Here is a 19,852-nt window from a genome sequence, read left to right on the forward strand (position 1 = left end):
TGCTGGTTCTAAAATTATTGAACATCTTGATGTTATATTTTAGAATACCTGAATTTCCAAATGTAAATCAGATTTTAAAATGATCAAAGAATGTAGAGGAAGCTGCTAAAAAAACACTCTTTAGCACAAAGTGGCGAATGTAAATGTCTAGATAAGATAAAGATTCAAAGATTGGAGGCTTGTTTTAATTGGAGAAGAGTTTTGTATCTAAAGAATTTAAACCTTTATCCATTATCTTCAGTATTTTTTAAAAGTGGAATTGAAAAAAACGGAAATATTTTCCAAAAAAGTTTATTTGCCTCCTGAAATCATAATGTATGCCATAAGATATGTCCAGAAAATTGGCTTGAAATTTTTGTCTTTACTAAAATGTAAATATTTTGTGAAAATCTGCTCTCAAATCTTGAAAGATTGCTTTTAGAGTGATTTCCATTTTTACTATTCTTTCTCTTATTAGTTTTAGCCACACTGAGGTTCCAAACACTTTTTTTCAGTTTCAGAATCTGTGGTGCAACGGATAGCGCATTGGATTTCTAGGAAAGTGTAGGCATTCAAAGGTTGCGGGTTCGAGTCCCACCAGAGTCAGCTTTTGTTTGGTGTCTGATGCGAAAGTCCTATATAATACCCATAAGATAATAAAGAGTAAGAAATGATCTAATATATGATTTATTATTATCCTTTAGAGCATTTTTGTAGAATTCAAAGTTTGCTAGGGCTCCCTTTTCTAGAAAAGACTAAGAAGGCAACCCAGTTTTGTGAACTTTTAAAATGCTGCTTTTCCATCTTGTTTTGAAATTCATTCTTCATGTAGATTTGTTATGTGTGTCTAGAACACAGAGAGAGTCGAGAAAATGCTAACGCTGAGTTTTTCTCTGCTGGTTCTAAAATTATTCAACATCTTGATATTATATTTTAGAATACATGAATTTCCAAATGTAAATCAGATTTTAAAATGATCAAAGAAAAGAATGTAGAGGAAGCTGCTAAAAAAACACTCTTTAGCACAAAGTGGCGAATGTAAATGTCTAGATAAGATAAAGATTCAAAGATTGGAGGCTTGTTTTAATTGGAGAAGAGTTTTGTATCTAAAGAATTTAAACCTTTATCCATTATCTTCAGTATTTTTTAAAAGTGGAATTGAAAAAAACGGAAATATTTTCCAAAAAAGTTTATTTGCCTCCTGAAATCATAATGTATGCCATAAGATATGTCCAGAAAATTGGCTTGAAATTTTTGTCTTTACTAAAATGTAAATATTTTGTGAAAATCTGCTCTCAAATCTTGAAAGATTGCTTTTAGAGTAATTTCCATTTTTACTATTCTTTCTCTTATTAGTTTTAGCCACACTGAAGTTCCAAACAATTTTTTTCAGTTTCTGGCTCTGTGGCGCCATGGATGGCTCATTGGACTTCTAGGAAAGTGTAGGCATGCAAAGGTTGTGGGTTCGAGTCCTGCCAGAGTCAGCTTTTGTTTGGTGTCTGATGCGAAAGTCCTATATAATACCCATAAGATAATAAAGAGTAAGAAATGATCTAATATATGATTTATTATTATCCTTTAGAGCATTTTTGTAGAGTTCAAAGTTTGCTAGGGCTCCCTTTTCTAGAAAAGACTAAGAAGGCAACCCAGTTTTGTGAACTTTTAAAATGCTGCTTTTCCATCCTGTTTTGAAATTCATTCTTCATGTAGATTTGTTATGTGTGTCTAGAACACAGAGAGAGTCGAGAAAATGCTAACGCTGAGTTTTTCTCTGCTGGTTCTAAAATTATTTACAATCTTGATATTATATTTCAGAATACCTGAATTTCCAAATGTAAATCAGATTTTAAAATGATCAAAGAAAAGAATGTAGAGGAAGCTGCAAAAAAACCACTCTTTAGCACAAAGTGGCGAATGTAAATGTCTAGATAAGATAAAGATTCAAAGATTGGAGGCTTGTTTTAATTGGAGAAGAGTTTTGTATCTAAAGAATTTAAACCTTTATCCATTATCTTCAGTATTCTTTAAAAGTGAAAAAAACGGAAATATTTTCCAAAAAAGTTTATTTGCCTCCTGAAATCATAATGTATGCCATAAGATATGTCCAGAAAATTGGCTTGAAATTCTTGTCTTTACTAAAATGTAAATATTTTGTGAAAATCTGCTCTCAAATCTTGAAAGATTGCTTTTAGAGTGATTTCCATTTTTACTATTCTTTCTCTTATTAGTTTTAGCCACACTGAAGTTCCAAACAATTTTTTTCAGTTTCAGGCTCTGTGGCGCAATGGATAGCGCATTGGACTTCTAGGAAAGTGTAGGCATTTAAAGGTTGTGGGTTCGAGTCCCGCCAGAGTCAGCTTTTGTTTGGTGTCTGATGCGAAAGTCCTATATAATACCCATAAGATAATAAAGAGTAAGAAATTATTTAATATATGATTTATTATTATCCTTTAGAGCATTTTTGTAGAATTCAAAAATCGCTAGGGCTCCCCTTTCTAGAAAAGACTAAGAAGGCAACCCAGTTTTGTGAACTTTTAAAATGCTGCTTTTCCATCCTCTTTTGAAATTCATTCTTCATGTAGATTTGTTATGTGTGTCTAAAACACAGAGAGAGTTGAGAAAATGCTAACGCTGAGTTTTTCTCTGCTGGTTCTAAAATTATTGAACATCTTGATGTTATATTTTAGAATACCTGAATTTCCAAATGTAAATCAGATTTTAAAATGATCAAAGAAAAGAATGTAGAGGAAGCTGCTAAAAAAACACTCTTTAGCACAAAGTGGCGAATGTAAATGTCTAGATAAGATAAAGATTCAAAGATTGGAGGCTTGTTTTAATTGGAGAAGAGTTTTGTATCTAAAGAATTTAAACCTTTATCCATTATCTTCAGTATTCTTTAAAAGTGAAAAAAAACGGAAATATTTTCCAAAAAAGTTTATTTGCCTCCTGAAATCATAATGTATGCCATAAGATATGTCCAGAAAATTGGCTTGAAATTCTTGTCTTTACTAAAATGTAAATATTTTGTGAAAATCTGCTCTCAAATCTTGAAAGATTGCTTTTAGAGTGATTTCCATTTTTACTATTCTTTCTCTTATTAGTTTTAGCCACACTGAAGTTCCAAACAATTTTTTTCAGTTTCAGGCTCTGTGGCGCAATGGATAGCGCATTGGACTTCTAGGAAAGTGTAGGCATTCAAAGGTTGTGGGTTCGAGTCCCGCCAGAGTCAGCTTTTGTTTGGTGTCTGATGCGAAAGTCCTATATAATACCCATAAGATAATAAAGAGTAAGAAATGATTTAATATATGATTTATTATTATCCTTTAGAGCATTTTTGTAGAATTCAAAAATCGCTAGGGCTCCCCTTTCTAGAAAAGACTAAGAAGGCAACCCAGTTTTGTGAACTTTTAAAATGCTGCTTTTCCATCCTGTTTTGAAATTCATTCTTCATGTAGATTTGTTATGTGTGTCTAGAACACAGAGAGAGTCGAGAAAATGCTAACGCTGAGTTTTTCTCTGATGGTTCTAAAATTATTGAACATCTTGATGTTATATTTTAGAATACCTGAATTTCCAAATGTAAATCAGATTTTAAAATGATCAAAGAAAAGAATGTAGAGGAAGCTGCAAAAAAACCACTCTTTAGCACAAAGTGGCGAATGTAAATGTCTAGATAAGATAAAGATTCAAAGATTGGAGGCTTGTTTTAATTGGAGAAGAGTTTTGTATCTAAAGAATTTAAACCTTTATCCATTATCTTCAGTATTTTTTAAAAGTGGAATTGAAAAAAACGGAAATATTTTCCAAAAAAGTTTATTTGCCTCCTGAAACCATAATGTATGCCATAAGATAGGGTCCAGAAAATTGGCTTGAAATTTTTGTCTTTACTAAAATGTAAATATTTTGTGAAAATCTGCTCTCAAATCTTGAAAGATTGCTTTTAGAGTGACTTCCATTTTTACTATTCTTTCTCTTATTAGTTTTAGCCACACTGAAGTTCCAAACAATTTTTTTCAGTTTCAGGCTCTGTGGCACAATGGATAGCGCATTGGACTTCTAGGAAAGTGTAGGCATTCAAAGGTTGTGGGTTTGAGTCCCGCCAGAGTCTGCTTTTGTTTGGTGTCTGATGCAAAAGTCCTATATAATACCCATAAGATAATAAAGAGTAAGAAATGATCTAATATATGATTTATTATTATCCTTTAGAGCATTTTTGTAGAATTCAAAAATCGCTAGGGCTCCCCTTTCTAGAAAAGACTAAGAAGGCAACCCAGTTTTGTGAACTTTTAAAATGCTGCTTTTCCATCCTGTTTTGAAATTCATTCTTCATGTAGATTTGTTATGTGTGTCTAGAACACAGAGAGAGTCGAGAAAATGCTAACACTGAGTTTTTCTCTGCTGGTTCTAAAATTATTGAACATCTTGATGTTATATTTTAGAATACCTGAATTTCCAAATGTAAATCAGATTTTAAAATGATCAAAGAATGTAGAGGAAGCTGCTAAAAAAACACTCTTTAGCACAAAGTGGCGAATGTAAATGTCTAGATAAGATAAAGATTCAAAGATTGGAGGCTTGTTTTAATTGGAGAAGAGTTTTGTATCTAAAGAATTTAAACCTTTATCCATTATCTTCAGTATTTTTTAAAAGTGGAATTGAAAAAAACGGAAATATTTTCCAAAAAAGTTTATTTGCCTCCTGAAATCATAATGTATGCCATAAGATATGTCCAGAAAATTGGCTTGAAATTTTTGTCTTTACTAAAATGTAAATATTTTGTGAAAATCTGCTCTCAAATCTTGAAAGATTGCTTTTAGAGTGATTTCCATTTTTACTATTCTTTCTCTTATTAGTTTTAGCCACACTGAAGTTCCAAACATGTTTTTTCAGTTTCAGGCTCTGTGGTGCAACGGATAGCGCATTGGATTTCTAGGAAAGTGTAGGCATTCAAATGTTGCGGGTTCGAGTCCCACCAGAGTCAGCTTTTGTTTGGTGTCTGATGCGAAAGTCCTATATAATACCCATAAGATAATAAAGAGTAAGAAATGATCTAATATATGATTTATTATTATCCTTTAGAGCATTTTTGTAGAATTCAAAAATCGCTAGGGCTCCCCTTTCTAGAAAAGACTAAGAAGGCAACCCAGTTTTGTGAACTTTTAAAATGCTGCTTTTCCATCCTGTTTTGAAATTCATTCTTCATGTAGATTTGTTATGTGTGTCTAGAACATAGAGAGAGTCGAGAAAATGCTAACGCTGAGTTTTTCTCTGCTGGTTCTAAAAGTATTGAACATCTTGATGTTATATTTTAGAATACCTGAATTTCCAAATGTAAATCAGATTTTAAAATGATCAAAGAAAAGAATGTAGAGGAAGCTGCAAAAAAACCAATCTTTAGCACAAAGTGGCGAATGTAAATGTCTAGATAAGATAAAGATTCAAAGATTGGAGGCTTGTTTTAATTGGAGAAGAGTTTTGTATCTAAAGAATTTAAACCTTTATCCATTATCTTCAGTATTTTTTAAAAGTGGAATTGAAAAAAACGGAAATATTTTCCAAAAAAGTTTATTTGCCTCCTGAAATCATAATGTATGCCATAAGATATGTCCAGAAAATTGGCTTGAAATTTTTGTCTTTACTAAAATGTAAATATTTTGTGAAAATCTGCTCTCAAATCTTGAAAGATTGCTTTTAGAGTGATTTCCATTTTTACTATTCTTTCTCTTATTAGTTTTAGCCACACTGAAGTTCCAAACATGTTTTTTCAGTTTCAGGCTCTGTGGTGCAACGGATAGCGCATTGGATTTCTAGGAAAGTGTAGGCATTCAAATGTTGCGGGTTCGAGTCCCACCAGAGTCAGCTTTTGTTTGGTGTCTGATGCGAAAGTCCTATATAATACCCATAAGATAATAAAGAGTAAGAAATGATCTAATATATGATTTATTATTATCCTTTAGAGCATTTTTGTAGAATTCAAAGTTCGCTAGGGCTCCCCTTTCTAGAAAAGACTAAGAAGGCAACCCAGTTTTGTGAACTTTTAAAATGCTGCTTTTCCATCCTGTTTTGAAATTCATTCTTCATGTATATTTGTTATGTGTGTCTAGAACACAGAGAGAGTCGAGAAAATGCTAACGCTGAGTTTTTCTCTGCTGGTTCTAAAATTATTGAACATCTTGATGTTATATTTTAGAATACCTGAATTTCCAAATGTAAATCAGATTTTAAAATGATCAAAGAAAAGAATGTAGAGGAAGCTGCTAAAAAAACACTCTTTAGCACAAAGTGGCGAATGTAAATTTCTAGATAAGATAAAGATTCAAAGATTGGAGGCTTGTTTTAATTGGAGAAGAGTTTTGTATCTAAAGAATTTAAACCTTTATCTATTATCTTCAGTATTCTTTAAAAGTGGAATTGAAAAAAATGGAAATATTTTCCAAAAAAGTTTATTTGCCTCCTGAAATCATAATGTATGCCATAAGATATGTCCAGAAAATTGGCTTGAAATTTTTGTCTTTACTATAATGTAAATATTTTGTGAAAATCTGCTCTCAAATCTTGAAAGATTGCTTTTAGAGTGAATTCCATCTTTACTATTCTTTGTCTTATTAGTTTTAGCCACACTGAAGTTCCAAACAATTTTTTTCAGTTTCTGGCTCTGTGGCGCAATGGATAGCACATTGGACTTCTAGGAAAGTGTAGGCATTCAAAGGTTGTGGGTTCGAGTCCTGCCTGAGTCAACTTTTTTTTGGTGTCTGATGCGAAAGTCCTATATAATACCCATAAGATAATAAAGAGTAAGAAATGATCTAATATATGATTTATTATTATCCTTTAGAGCATTTTTGTAGAATTCAAAGTTTGCTAGGGCTCCCTTTTCTAGAAAAGACTAAGAAGGCAACCCAGTTTTGTGAACTTTTAAAATGCTGCTTTTCCATCTTGTTTTGAAATTCATTCTTCATGTAGATTTGTTATGTGTGTCTAGAACACAGAGAGAGTCGAGAAAATGCTAACGCTGAGTTTTTCTCTGCTGGTTCTAAAATTATTTACAATCTTGATATTATATTTCAGAATACCTGAATTTCCAAATGTAAATCAGATTTTAAAATGATCAAAGAAAAGAATGTAGAGGAAGCTGCAAAAAAACCACTCTTTAGCACAAAGTGGCGAATGTAAATGTCTAGATAAGATAAAGATTCAAAGATTGGAGGCTTGTTTTAATTGGAGAAGAGTTTTGTATCTAAAGAATTTAAACCTTTATCCATTATCTTCAGTATTCTTTAAAAGTGAAAAAAACGGAAATATTTTCCAAAAAAGTTTATTTGCCTCCTGAAATCATAATGTATGCCATAAGATATGTCCAGAAAATTGGCTTGAAATTCTTGTCTTTACTAAAATGTAAATATTTTGTGAAAATCTGCTCTCAAATCTTGAAAGATTGCTTTTAGAGTGATTTCCATTTTTACTATTCTTTCTCTTATTAGTTTTAGCCACACTGAAGTTCCAAACAATTTTTTTCAGTTTCAGGCTCTGTGGCGCAATGGATAGCGCATTGGACTTCTAGGAAAGTGTAGGCATTCAAAGGTTGTGGGTTCGAGTCCCGCCAGAGTCAGCTTTTGTTTGGTGTCTGATGCGAAAGTCCTATATAATACCCATAAGATAATAAAGAGTAAGAAATGATTTAATATATGATTTATTATTATCCTTTAGAGCATTTTTGTAGAATTCAAAAATCGCTAGGGCTCCCCTTTCTAGAAAAGACTAAGAAGGCAACCCAGTTTTGTGAACTTTTAAAATGCTGCTTTTCCATCCTGTTTTGAAATTCATTCTTCATGTAGATTTGTTATGTGTGTCTAAAACACAGAGAGAGTTGAGAAAATGCTAACGCTGAGTTTTTCTCTGCTGGTTCTAAAATTATTGAACATCTTGATGTTATATTTTAGAATACCTGAATTTCCAAATGTAAATCAGATTTTAAAATGATCAAAGAAAAGAATGTAGAGGAAGCTGCTAAAAAAACACTCTTTAGCACAAAGTGGCGAATGTAAATGTCTAGATAAGATAAAGATTCAAAGATTGGAGGCTTGTTTTAATTGGAGAAGAGTTTTGTATCTAAAGAATTTAAACCTTTATCCATTATCTTCAGTATTCTTTAAAAGTGAAAAAAACGGAAATATTTTCCAAAAAAGTTTATTTGCCTCCTGAAATCATAATGTATGCCATAAGATATGTCCAGAAAATTGGCTTGAAATTCTTGTCTTTACTAAAATGTAAATATTTTGTGAAAATCTGCTCTCAAATCTTGAAAGATTGCTTTTAGAGTGATTTCCATTTTTACTATTCTTTCTCTTATTAGTTTTAGCCACACTGAAGTTCCAAACAATTTTTTTCAGTTTCAGCCTCTGTGGCGCAATGGATAGCGCATTGGACTTCTAGGAAAGTGTAGGCATTCAAAGGTTGTGGGTTCGAGTCCCGCCAGAGTCAGCTTTTGTTTGGTGTCTGATGCGAAAGTCCTATATAATACCCATAAGATAATAAAGAGTAAGAAATGATCTAATATATGATTTATTATTATCCTTTAGAGCATTTTTGTAGAATTCAAAAATCGCTAGGGCTCCCCTTTCTAGAAAAGACTAAGAAGGCAACCCAGTTTTGTGAACTTTTAAAATGCTGCTTTTCCATCCTGTTTTGAAATTCATTCTTCATGTAGATTTGTTATGTGTGTCTATAACACAGAGAGAGTCGAGAAAATGCTAACGCTGAGTTTTTCTCTGCTGGTTCTAAAATTATTGAACATCTTGATGTTATATTTTAGAATACCTGAATTTCCAAATGTAAATCAGATTTTAAAATGATCAAAGAATGTAGAGGAAGCTGCTAAAAAAACACTCTTTAGCATAAAGTGGCGAATGTAAATGTCTAGATAAGATAAAGATTCAAAGATTGGAGGCTTGTTTTAATTGGAGAAGAGTTTTGTATCTAAAGAATTTAAACCTTTATCCATTATCTTCAGTATTTTTTAAAAGTGGAATTGAAAAAAACGGAAATATTTTCCAAAAAAGTTTATTTGCCTCCTGAAACCATAATGTATGCCAAAAGATATGTCCAGAAAATTGGCTTGAAATTTTTGTCTTTACTAAAATGTAAATATTTTGTGAAAATCTGCTCTCAAATCTTGAAAGATTGCTTTTAGAGGGACTTCCATTTTTACTATTCTTTCTCTTATTAGTTTTAGCCACACTGAAGTTCCAAACAATTTTTTGCAGTTTCAGGCTCTGTGGCACAATGGATAGCGCATTGGACTTCTAGGAAAGTGTAGGCATTCAAAGGTTGTGGGTTTGAGTCCCGCCAGAGTCAGCTTTTGTTTGGTGTCTGATGCAAAAGTCCTATATAATACCCATAAGATAATAAAGAGTAAGAAATGATCTAATATATGATTTATTATTATCCTTTAGAGCATTTTTGTAGAATTCAAAAATCGCTAGGGCTCCCCTTTCTAGAAAAGACTAAGAAGGCAACCCAGTTTTGTGAACTTTTAAAATGCTGCTTTTCCATCCTGTTTTGAAATTCATTCTTCATGTATATTTGTTATGTGTGTCTAGAACACAGAGAGAGTCGAGAAAATGCTAACGCTGAGTTTTTCTCTGCTGGTTCTAAAATTATTGAACATCTTGATGTTATATTTTAGAATACCTGAATTTCCAAATGTAAATCAGATTTTAAAATGATAAAAGAATGTAGAGGAAGCTGCTAAAAAAACACTCTTTAGCACAAAGTGGCGAATGTAAATGTCTAGATAAGATAAAGATTCAAAGATTAAAGGCTTGTTTTAATTGGAGAAGAGTTTTGTATCTAAAGAATTTAAACCTTTATCCATTATCTTCAGTATTTTTTAAAAGTGGAATTGAAAAAAACGGAAATATTTTCCAAAAAAGTTTATTTGCCTCCTGAAACCATAATGTATGCCATAGGATATGTCCAGAAAATTGGCTTGAAATTTTTGTCTTTACTAAAATGTAAATATTTTGTGAAAATCTGCTCTCAAATCTTGAAAGATTGCTTTTAGAGTGAATTCCATTTTAACTATTCTTTCTCTTATTAGTTTTAGCCACACTGAAATTCCAAACAATTTTTTCAGTTTCAGGCTTTGTGGCGCAATGGATAGAGCATTGGACTTCTAGGAAAGTGTAGGCATTCAAAGGTTGTGGGTTCGAGTCCCGCCAGAGTCAGCTTTTGTTTGGTGTCTGATGCGAAAGTCCTATATAATACCCATAAGATAATAAAGAGTAAGAAATGATCTAATATATGATTTATTATTATCCTTTAGAGCATTTTTGTAGAATTCAAAGTTCACTAGGGCTCCCCTTTCTAGAAAAGACTAAGAAGGCAACCCAGTTTTGTGAACTTTTAAAATGCTGCTTTTCCATCCTGTTTTGAAATTCATTCTTCATGTAGATTTGTTATGTGTGTCTAGAACACAGAGAGAGTCGAGAAAATGCTAACACTGAGTTTTTCTCTGCTGGTTCTAAAATTATTGAACATCTTGATGTTATATTTTAGAATACCTGAATTTCCAAATGTAAATCAGATTTTAAAATGATCAAAGAAAAGAATGTAGAGGAAGCTGCTAAAAAACACTCTTTAGCACAAAGTGGCGAATGTAAATGTTGTTATGTTTGTCTAGAACACAGAGAGAGTCGAGAAAATGCTAACGCTGAGTTTTTCTCTGCTGGTTCTAAAATTATTGAACATCTTGATGTTATATTTTAGAATACCTGAATTTCCAAATGTAAATCAGATTTTAAAATGATCAAAGAAAAGAATGTAGAGGAAGCTGTTAAAAAAACACTCTTTAGCACAAAGTGGCGAATGTAAATGTCTAGATAAGATAAAGATTCAAAGATTGGAGGCTTGTTTTAATTGGAGAAGAGTTTTGTATCTAAAGAATTTAAACCTTTATCCATTATCTTCAGTATTCTTTAAAAGTGAAAAAAACGGAAATATTTTCCAAAAAAGTTTATTTGCCTCCTGAAATCATAATGTATGCCATAAGATATGTCCAGAAAATTGGCTTGAAATTCTTGTCTTTACTAAAATGTAAATATTTTGTGAAAATCTGCTCTCAAATCTTGAAAGATTGCTTTTAGAGTGATTTCCATTTTTACTATTCTTTCTCTTATTAGTTTTAGCCACACTGAAGTTCCAAACAATTTTTTTCAGTTTCAGGCTCTGTGGCGCAATGGATAGCGCATTGGACTTCTAGGAAAGTGTAGGCATTTAAAGGTTGTGGGTTCGAGTCCCGCCAGAGTCAGCTTTTGTTTGGTGTCTGATGCGAAAGTCCTATATAATACCCATAAGATAATAAAGAGTAAGAAATTATTTAATATATGATTTATTATTATCCTTTAGAGCATTTTTGTAGAATTCAAAAATCGCTAGGGCTCCCCTTTCTAGAAAAGACTAAGAAGGCAACCCAGTTTTGTGAACTTTTAAAATGCTGCTTTTCCATCCTCTTTTGAAATTCATTCTTCATGTAGATTTGTTATGTGTGTCTAAAACACAGAGAGAGTTGAGAAAATGCTAACGCTGAGTTTTTCTCTGCTGGTTCTAAAATTATTGAACATCTTGATGTTATATTTTAGAATACCTGAATTTCCAAATGTAAATCAGATTTTAAAATGATCAAAGAAAAGAATGTAGAGGAAGCTGCTAAAAAAACACTCTTTAGCACAAAGTGGCGAATGTAAATGTCTAGATAAGATAAAGATTCAAAGATTGGAGGCTTGTTTTAATTGGAGAAGAGTTTTGTATCTAAAGAATTTAAACCTTTATCCATTATCTTCAGTATTCTTTAAAAGTGAAAAAAAACGGAAATATTTTCCAAAAAAGTTTATTTGCCTCCTGAAATCATAATGTATGCCATAAGATATGTCCAGAAAATTGGCTTGAAATTCTTGTCTTTACTAAAATGTAAATATTTTGTGAAAATCTGCTCTCAAATCTTGAAAGATTGCTTTTAGAGTGATTTCCATTTTTACTATTCTTTCTCTTATTAGTTTTAGCCACACTGAAGTTCCAAACAATTTTTTTCAGTTTCAGCCTCTGTGGCGCAATGGATAGCGCATTGGACTTCTAGGAAAGTGTAGGCATTCAAAGGTTGTGGGTTCGAGTCCCGCCAGAGTCAGCTTTTGTTTGGTGTCTGATGCGAAAGTCCTATATAATACCCATAAGATAATAAAGAGTAAGAAATGATCTAATATATGATTTATTATTATCCTTTAGAGCATTTTTGTAGAACTCAAAAATCGCTAGGGCTCCCCTTTCTAGAAAAGACTAAAAAATTGTTTAAAAGAACAGAGAGTCCTCAGTGGTTGATACCTTTTAATGGTTAGTTCCATAAAGATGCGGTACATTCTGGTATCCTCCATTTTGATACAAAAGATAAAGATTCAAAGATTGGAGGCTTGTTTTAATTGGAGAAGAGTTTTGTATCTAAAGAATTTAAACCTTTATCCATTATCTTCAGTATTTTTTAAAAGTGGAATTGAAAAAAACGTAAATATTTTCCAAAAAAGTTTATTTGCCTCCTGAAACCATAATGTATGCCAAAAGATATGTCCAGAAAATTGGCTTGAAATTTTTGTCTTTACTAAAATGTAAATATTTTGTGAAAATCTGCTCTCAAATCTTGAAAGATTGCTTTTAGAGGGACTTCCATTTTTACTATTCTTTCTCTTATTAGTTTTAGCCACACTGAAGTTCCAAACAATTTTTTGCAGTTTCAGGCTCTGTGGCACAATGGATAGCGCATTGGACTTCTAGGAAAGTGTAGGCATTCAAAGGTTGTGGGTTTGAGTCCCGCCAGAGTCAGCTTTTGTTTGGTGTCTGATGCAAAAGTCCTATATAATACCCATAAGATAATAAAGAGTAAGAAATGATCTAATATATGATTTATTATTATCCTTTAGAGCATTTTTGTAGAATTCAAAAATCGCTAGGGCTCCCCTTTCTAGAAAAGACTAAGAAGGCAACCCAGTTTTGTGAACTTTTAAAATGCTGCTTTTCCATCCTGTTTTGAAATTCATTCTTCATGTATATTTGTTATGTGTGTCTAGAACACAGAGAGAGTCGAGAAAATGCTAACGCTGAGTTTTTCTCTGCTGGTTCTAAAATTATTGAACATCTTGATGTTATATTTTAGAATACCTGAATTTCCAAATGTAAATCAGATTTTAAAATGATAAAAGAATGTAGAGGAAGCTGCTAAAAAAACACTCTTTAGCACAAAGTGGCGAATGTAAATGTCTAGATAAGATAAAGATTCAAAGATTAAAGGCTTGTTTTAATTGGAGAAGAGTTTTGTATCTAAAGAATATAAACCTTTATCCATTATCTTCAGTATTTTTTAAAAGTGGAATTGAAAAAAACGGAAATATTTTCCAAAAAAGTTTATTTGCCTCCTGAAACCATAATGTATGCCATAGGATATGTCCAGAAAATTGGCTTGAAATTTTTGTCTTTACTAAAATGTAAATATTTTGTGAAAATCTGCTCTCAAATCTTGAAAGATTGCTTTTAGAGTGAATTCCATTTTAACTATTCTTTCTCTTATTAGTTTTAGCCACACTGAAATTCCAAACAACTTTTTCAGTTTCAGGCTTTGTGGCGCAATGGATAGAGCATTGGACTTCTAGGAAAGTGTAGGCATTCAAAGGTTGTGGGTTCGAGTCCCGCCAGAGTCAGCTTTTGTTTGGTGTCTGATGCGAAAGTCCTATATAATACCCATAAGATAATAAAGAGTAAGAAATGATCTAATATATGATTTATTATTATCCTTTAGAGCATTTTTGTAGAATTCAAAGTTCACTAGGGCTCCCCTTTCTAGAAAAGACTAAGAAGGCAACCCAGTTTTGTGAACTTTTAAAATGCTGCTTTTCCATCCTGTTTTGAAATTCATTCTTCATGTAGATTTGTTATGTGTGTCTAGAACACAGAGAGAGTCGAGAAAATGCTAACACTGAGTTTTTCTCTGCTGGTTCTAAAATTATTGAACATCTTGATGTTATATTTTAGAATACCTGAATTTCCAAATGTAAATCAGATTATAAAATGATCAAAGAAAAGAATGTAGAGGAAGCTGCTAAAAAACACTCTTTAGCACAAAGTGGCGAATGTAAATGTTGTTATGTTTGTCTAGAACACAGAGAGAGTCGAGAAAATGCTAACGCTGAGTTTTTCTCTGCTGGTTCTAAAATTATTGAACATCTTGATGTTATATTTTAGAATACCTGAATTTCCAAATGTAAATCAGATTTTAAAATGATCAAAGAAAAGAATGTAGAGGAAGCTGTTAAAAAAACACTCTTTAGCACAAAGTGGCGAATGTAAATTTCTAGATAAGATAAAGATTCAAAGATTGGAGGCTTGTTTTAATTGGAGAAGAGTTTTGTATTCAAAGAATTTAAACCTTTATCTATTATCTTCAGTATTCTTTAAAAGTGGAATTGAAAAAAATGGAAATATTTTCCAAAAAAGTTTATTTGCCTCCTGAAATCATAATGTATGCCATAAGATATGTCCAGAAAATTGGCTTGAAATTTTTGTCTTTACTAAAATGTAAATATTTTGTGAAAATCTGCTCTCAAATCTTGAAAGATTGCTTTTAGAGTGAATTCCATCTTTACTATTTTTGTCTTATTAGTTTTAGCCACACTGAAGTTCCAAACAATTTTTTTCAGTTTCAGACTCTGTGGCACACTGGATAGTGCATTGGACTTCAAGAAAAGTGTAGGCATTCAAAGGTTGTGGGTTCGAGTCCCGCCAGAGTCAGCTTTTGTTTGGTGTCTGATGCGAAAGTCCTATATAATACCCATAAGATAATAAAGAGTAAGAAATGATCTAATATATGATTTATTATTATCCTTTAGAGCATTTTTGTAGAATTCAAAAATCGCTAGGGCTCCCCTTTCTAGAAAAGACTAAGAAGGCAACCCAGTTTTGTGAACTTTTAAAATGCTGCTTTTCCATCCTGTTTTGAAATTCATTCTTCATGTAGATTTGTTATGTGTGTCTAGAACACAGAGAGAGTCGAGAAAATGCTAACGCTGAGTTTTTCTCTGCTGGTTCTAAAATTATTGAACATCTTGATGTTATATTTTAGAATACCTGAATTTCCAAACGTAAATCAGATTTTAAAATGATCAAAGAATGTAGAGGAAGCTGCTAAAAAAAACACTCTTTAGCACAAAGTGGCGAATGTAAATGTCTAGATAAGATAAAGATTCAAAGATTGGAGGCTTGTTTTAATTGGAGAAGAGTTTTGTATCTAAAGAATTTAAACCTTTATCCATTATCTTCAGTATTTTTTAAAAGTGGAATTGAAAAAAACGGAAATATTTTCCAAAAAAGTTTATTTGCCTCCTGAAATCATAATGTATGCCATAAGATATGTCCAGTAAATTGGCTTGAAATTTTTGTCTTTACTAAAATGTAAATATTTTGTGAAAATCTGCTCTCAAATCTTGAAAGATTGCTTTTAGAGTGATTTCCATTTTTACTATTCTTTCTCTTATTAGTTTTAGCCACACTGAAGTTCCAAACAATTTTTTTCAGTTTCAGGCTCTGTGGCACAATGGATAGTGCATTGAACTTCAAGGAAAGTGTAGGCATTCAAAGGTTGTGGGTTTGAGTCCCACCAGAGTCAGCTTTTGTTTGGTGTCTGATGCAAAAGTCCTATATAATACCCATAAGATAATAAAGAGTAAGAAATGATCTAATATATGATTTATTATTATCCTTTAGAGCATTTTTGTAGAATTCAAAAATCGCTAGGGCTCCCCTTTCTAGAAAAGACTAAGAAGGCAACCCAGTTTTGTGAACTTTTAAAATGCTGCTTTTCCATCTTGTTTTGAAATTCATTCTTCATGTAGATTTGTTATGTGTGTCTAGAACACAGGGAGAGTCGAGAAAATGCTAACGCTGAGTTTTTCTCTGCTGGTTCTAAAATTATTGAACATCTTGATGTTATATTTTAGAATACCTGAATTTCCAAATGTAAATCAGATTTTAAAATGATCAAAGAAAAGAATGTAGAGGAAGCTGTTAAAAAAACACTCTTTAGCACAAAGTGGCGAATGTAGATTTCTAGATAAGATAAAGATTCAAAGATTGGAGGCTTGTTTTAATTGGAGAAGAGTTTTGTATCTAAAGAATTTAAACCTTTATCTATTATCTTCAGTATTCTTTAAAAATGGAATTGAAAAAAATGGAAATATTTTCCAAAAAAGTTTATTTGCCTCCTGAAATCATAATGTATGCCATAAGATATGTCCAGAAAATTGGCTTGAAATTTTTGTCTTTACTAAAATGTAAATATTTTGTGAAAATCTGCTCTCAAATCTTGAAAGATTGCTTTTAGAGTGAATTCCATCTTTACTATTCTTTGTCTTATTAGTTTTAGCCACACTGAAGTTCCAAACAATTTTTTTCAGTTTCAGACTTTGTGGCACACTGGATAGTGCATTGGACTTCAAGGAAAGTGTAGGCATTCAAAGGTTGTGGGTTCGAGTCCCGCCAGAGTCAGCTTTTGTTTGGTGTCTGATGCGAAAGTCCTATATAATACCCATAAGATAATAAAGAGTAAGAAATGATCTAATATATGATTTATTATTATCCTTTAGAGCATTTTTGTAGAATTCAAAAATCGCTAGGGCTCCCCTTTCTAGAAAAGACTAAGAAGGCAACCCAGTTTTGTGAACTTTTAAAATGCTGCTTTTCCATCCTGTTTTGAAATTCATTCTTCATGTAGATTTGTTATGTGTGTCTAGAACACAGAGAGAGTCGAGAAAATGCTAACGCTGAGGTTTTTCTCTGCTGGTTCTAAAATTATTGAACATCTTGATGTTATATTTTAGAATACCTGAATTTCCAAATGTAAATCAGATTTTAAAATGATCAAAGAATGTAGGGGAAGCTGCTAAAAAAACACTCTTTAGCACAAAGTGGCGAATGTAAATGTCTAGATAAGATAAAGATTCAAAGATTGGAGGCTTGTTTTAATTGGAGAAGAGTTTTGTATCTAAAGAATTTAAACCTTTATCCATTATCTTCAGTATTTTTTAAAAGTGGAATTGAAAAAAACGGAAATATTTTCCAAAAAAGTTTATTTGCCTCCTGAAATCATAATGTATGCCATAAGATATGTCCAGAAAATTGGCTTGAAATTTTTGTCTTTACTAAAATGTAAATATTTTGTGAAAATCTGCTCTCAAATCTTGAAAGATTGCTTTTAGAGTGATTTCCATTTTTACTATTCTTTCTCTTATTAGTTTTAGCCACACTGAAGTTCCAAACAATTTTTTTCAGTTTCAGGCTCTGTGGCACAATGGATAGTGCATTGGACTTCAAGGAAAGTGTAGGCATTCAAAGGTTGTGGGTTTGAGTCCCGCCAGAGTCAGCTTTTGTTTGGTGTCTGATGCAAAAGACCTATATAATACCCATAAGATAATAAAGAGTAAGAAATGATCTAATATATGATTTATTATTATCCTTTAGAGCATTTTTGTAGAATTCAAAAATCGCCAGGGCTCCCCTTTCTAGAAAAGACTAAGAAGGCAACCCAGTTTTGTGAACTTTTAAAATGCTGCTTTCCCATCCTGTTTTGAAATTCATTCTTCATGTAGATTTGTTATGTGTGTCTAGAACACAGAGAGAGTCGAGAAAATGCTAACGCTGAGTTTTTCTCTGCTGGTTCTAAAATTATTGAACATCTTGATGTTATATTTTAGAATACCTGAATTTTCAAATGTAAATCAGATTTTAAAATGATCAAAGAATGTAGAGGAAGCTGCTAAAAAAACACTCTTTAGCACAAAGTGGCGAATGTAAATGTCTAGATAAGATAAAGATTCAAAGATTGGAGGCTTGTTTTAATTGGAGAAGAGTTTTGTATCTAAAGAATTTAAACCTTTATCCATTATCTTCAGTATTTTTTAAAAGTGGAATTGAAAAAAACGGAAATATTTTCCAAAAAAGTTTATTTGCCTCCTGAAACCATAATGTATGCCATAAGATATGTCCAGAAAATTGGCTTGAAATTTTTGTCTTTACTAAAATGTAAATATTTTGTGAAAATCTGCTCTCAAATCTTGAAAGATTGCTTTTAGAGTGACTTCCATTTTTACTATTCTTTCTCTTATTAGTTTTAGCCACACTTAAGTTCCAAACAATTTTTTTTCAGTTTCAGGCACTGTGGCACAATGGATAGCGCATTGGACTTCTAGGAAAGTGCAGGCATTCAAAGGTTGTGGGTTGGAGTCCCGCCAGAGTCAGCTTTTGTTTGGTGTCTGATGCGAAAGTCCTATATAATACCCATAAGATAATAAAGAGTAAGAAATGATCTAATATATGATTTATTATTATCCGTTAGAGCATTTTTGTAGAATTCAAAGTTCGCTAGGGCTCCCCTTTCTAGAAAAGACTAAGAAGGCAACCCAGTTTTGTCAACTTTTAAAATTCTGCTTTTCCATCCTGTTTTGAAATTCATTCTTCATGTAGATTTGTTATGTGTGTCTAGAACACAGAGAGAGTCGAGAAAATGCTAACGCTGAGTTTTTCTCTGCTGGTTCTAAAATTATTGAACATCTTGATGTTATATTTTAGAATACCTGAATTTCCAAATGTAAATCAGATTTTAAAATGATCAAAGAATGTAGAGGAAGCTGCTAAAAAAACACTCTTTAGCACAAAGTGGCGAATGTAAATGTCTAGATAAGATAAAGATTCAAAGATTGGAGGCTTGTTTTAATTGGAGAAGAGTTTTGTATCTAAAGAATTTAAACCTTTATCTATTATCTTCAGTATTCTTTAAAAGTGGAATTGAAAAAAACAGAAATATTTTCCAAAAAAGTTTATTTGCCTCCTGAAATCATAATGTATGCCATAAGATATGTCCAGAAAATTGGCTTGAAATTTTTGTCTTTACTAAAATGTAAATATTTTGTGAAAATCTGCTCTCAAATCTTGAAAGATTGCTTCTGGAGTGATTTCCATTTTAACTATTCTTTCTCTTATTAGTTTTAGCCACACTGAAGTTCCAAAAATTTTTTCAGTTTCAGGCTTTGTGGCGCAATGGATAGAGCATTGGACTTCTAGGAAAGTGTAGGCATTCAAAGGTTGTGGGTTCGAGTCCCGCCAGAGTCAGCTTTTGTTTGGTGTCTGATGCGAAAGTCCTATATAAAACCCATAAGATAATAAAGAGTAAGAAATGATCTAATATATGATTTATTATTATCCTTTAGAGCATTTTTGTAGAATTCAAAGTTCACTAGGGCTCCCCTTTCTAGAAAAGACTAAGAAGGCAACCCAGTTTTGTGAACTTTTAAAATGCTGCTTTTCCATCCTGTTTTGAAATTCATTCTTCATGTAGATTTGTTATGTGTGTCTAGAACACAGAGAGAGTCGAGAAAATGCTAACGCTGAGTTTTTCTCTGCTGGTTCTAAAATTATTGAACATCTTGATTAGAGTTGAGCGCGGTTCGTGGTTCGTGGTTCTCCAGTTCGCGGCTCGAGTGATTTTTGGGCTGTTCGAGATCGAACTAGAACTCGAGCTTTTTGCTAAAAGCTCGATAGTTCTAGATACGTTCGAGAACGGTTCTAGCAGCAAAAAGCAGGGCTTTTTACAGCTACAGTGAGCAGGAGCCATCGCTGGCAGCCTGCCACAAGCTGGTAACCAAGATAAACATCGGGTATCCAAGCAAAGCGCTTTGGTTAGTAACCCGATGTTTATCTTAGTTACGTGCAGGAAGCCCACACTTTCCCGCTCAGCTCGCTCTACCCCCTCCTGCCCGCGGCATGTACACATACATACACACACACA

The 19,852-nt window shown here is 32.4% G+C and overlaps 12 non-coding genes across 12 annotated transcripts; all 12 read left to right on the forward strand.

Annotated features, from left to right (window-relative positions):
* Window positions 1–2,249: 2,249 nt before the first annotated feature.
* Window positions 2,250–2,335, forward strand: TRNAR-UCU (transfer RNA arginine (anticodon UCU)). Its single transcript is given in 2 exon segments — window positions 2,250–2,286; window positions 2,300–2,335. It is a non-coding gene; the product is annotated as a tRNA-Arg (tRNA).
* A 787-nt stretch (window positions 2,336–3,122) lies between these two features.
* On the forward strand, window positions 3,123–3,208 carry TRNAR-UCU (transfer RNA arginine (anticodon UCU)). The gene is given in 2 exon segments: window positions 3,123–3,159; window positions 3,173–3,208. It is a non-coding gene; the product is annotated as a tRNA-Arg (tRNA).
* A 793-nt stretch (window positions 3,209–4,001) lies between these two features.
* On the forward strand, window positions 4,002–4,087 carry TRNAR-UCU (transfer RNA arginine (anticodon UCU)). The gene is given in 2 exon segments: window positions 4,002–4,038; window positions 4,052–4,087. It is a non-coding gene; the product is annotated as a tRNA-Arg (tRNA).
* A 3,415-nt stretch (window positions 4,088–7,502) lies between these two features.
* On the forward strand, window positions 7,503–7,588 carry TRNAR-UCU (transfer RNA arginine (anticodon UCU)). Its single transcript is given in 2 exon segments — window positions 7,503–7,539; window positions 7,553–7,588. It is a non-coding gene; the product is annotated as a tRNA-Arg (tRNA).
* A 786-nt stretch (window positions 7,589–8,374) lies between these two features.
* On the forward strand, window positions 8,375–8,460 carry TRNAR-UCU (transfer RNA arginine (anticodon UCU)). The gene is given in 2 exon segments: window positions 8,375–8,411; window positions 8,425–8,460. It is a non-coding gene; the product is annotated as a tRNA-Arg (tRNA).
* Window positions 8,461–9,247: 787 nt separating this feature from the next.
* TRNAR-UCU (transfer RNA arginine (anticodon UCU)) lies at window positions 9,248–9,333 on the forward strand. Its single transcript is given in 2 exon segments — window positions 9,248–9,284; window positions 9,298–9,333. It is a non-coding gene; the product is annotated as a tRNA-Arg (tRNA).
* A 786-nt stretch (window positions 9,334–10,119) lies between these two features.
* TRNAR-UCU (transfer RNA arginine (anticodon UCU)) lies at window positions 10,120–10,205 on the forward strand. Its single transcript is given in 2 exon segments — window positions 10,120–10,156; window positions 10,170–10,205. It is a non-coding gene; the product is annotated as a tRNA-Arg (tRNA).
* Window positions 10,206–11,201: 996 nt separating this feature from the next.
* Window positions 11,202–11,287, forward strand: TRNAR-UCU (transfer RNA arginine (anticodon UCU)). The gene is given in 2 exon segments: window positions 11,202–11,238; window positions 11,252–11,287. It is a non-coding gene; the product is annotated as a tRNA-Arg (tRNA).
* A 787-nt stretch (window positions 11,288–12,074) lies between these two features.
* Window positions 12,075–12,160, forward strand: TRNAR-UCU (transfer RNA arginine (anticodon UCU)). The gene is given in 2 exon segments: window positions 12,075–12,111; window positions 12,125–12,160. It is a non-coding gene; the product is annotated as a tRNA-Arg (tRNA).
* A 600-nt stretch (window positions 12,161–12,760) lies between these two features.
* On the forward strand, window positions 12,761–12,846 carry TRNAR-UCU (transfer RNA arginine (anticodon UCU)). Its single transcript is given in 2 exon segments — window positions 12,761–12,797; window positions 12,811–12,846. It is a non-coding gene; the product is annotated as a tRNA-Arg (tRNA).
* A 786-nt stretch (window positions 12,847–13,632) lies between these two features.
* TRNAR-UCU (transfer RNA arginine (anticodon UCU)) lies at window positions 13,633–13,718 on the forward strand. The gene is given in 2 exon segments: window positions 13,633–13,669; window positions 13,683–13,718. It is a non-coding gene; the product is annotated as a tRNA-Arg (tRNA).
* A 5,372-nt stretch (window positions 13,719–19,090) lies between these two features.
* On the forward strand, window positions 19,091–19,176 carry TRNAR-UCU (transfer RNA arginine (anticodon UCU)). The gene is given in 2 exon segments: window positions 19,091–19,127; window positions 19,141–19,176. It is a non-coding gene; the product is annotated as a tRNA-Arg (tRNA).
* Window positions 19,177–19,852: the final 676 nt, after the last annotated feature.

The sequence above is a fragment of the Anomaloglossus baeobatrachus genome, chromosome 3 (assembly GCF_048569485.1).
Source record: "Anomaloglossus baeobatrachus isolate aAnoBae1 chromosome 3, aAnoBae1.hap1, whole genome shotgun sequence".
Classification (NCBI taxonomy): Eukaryota; Metazoa; Chordata; class Amphibia; order Anura; family Aromobatidae; genus Anomaloglossus; species Anomaloglossus baeobatrachus.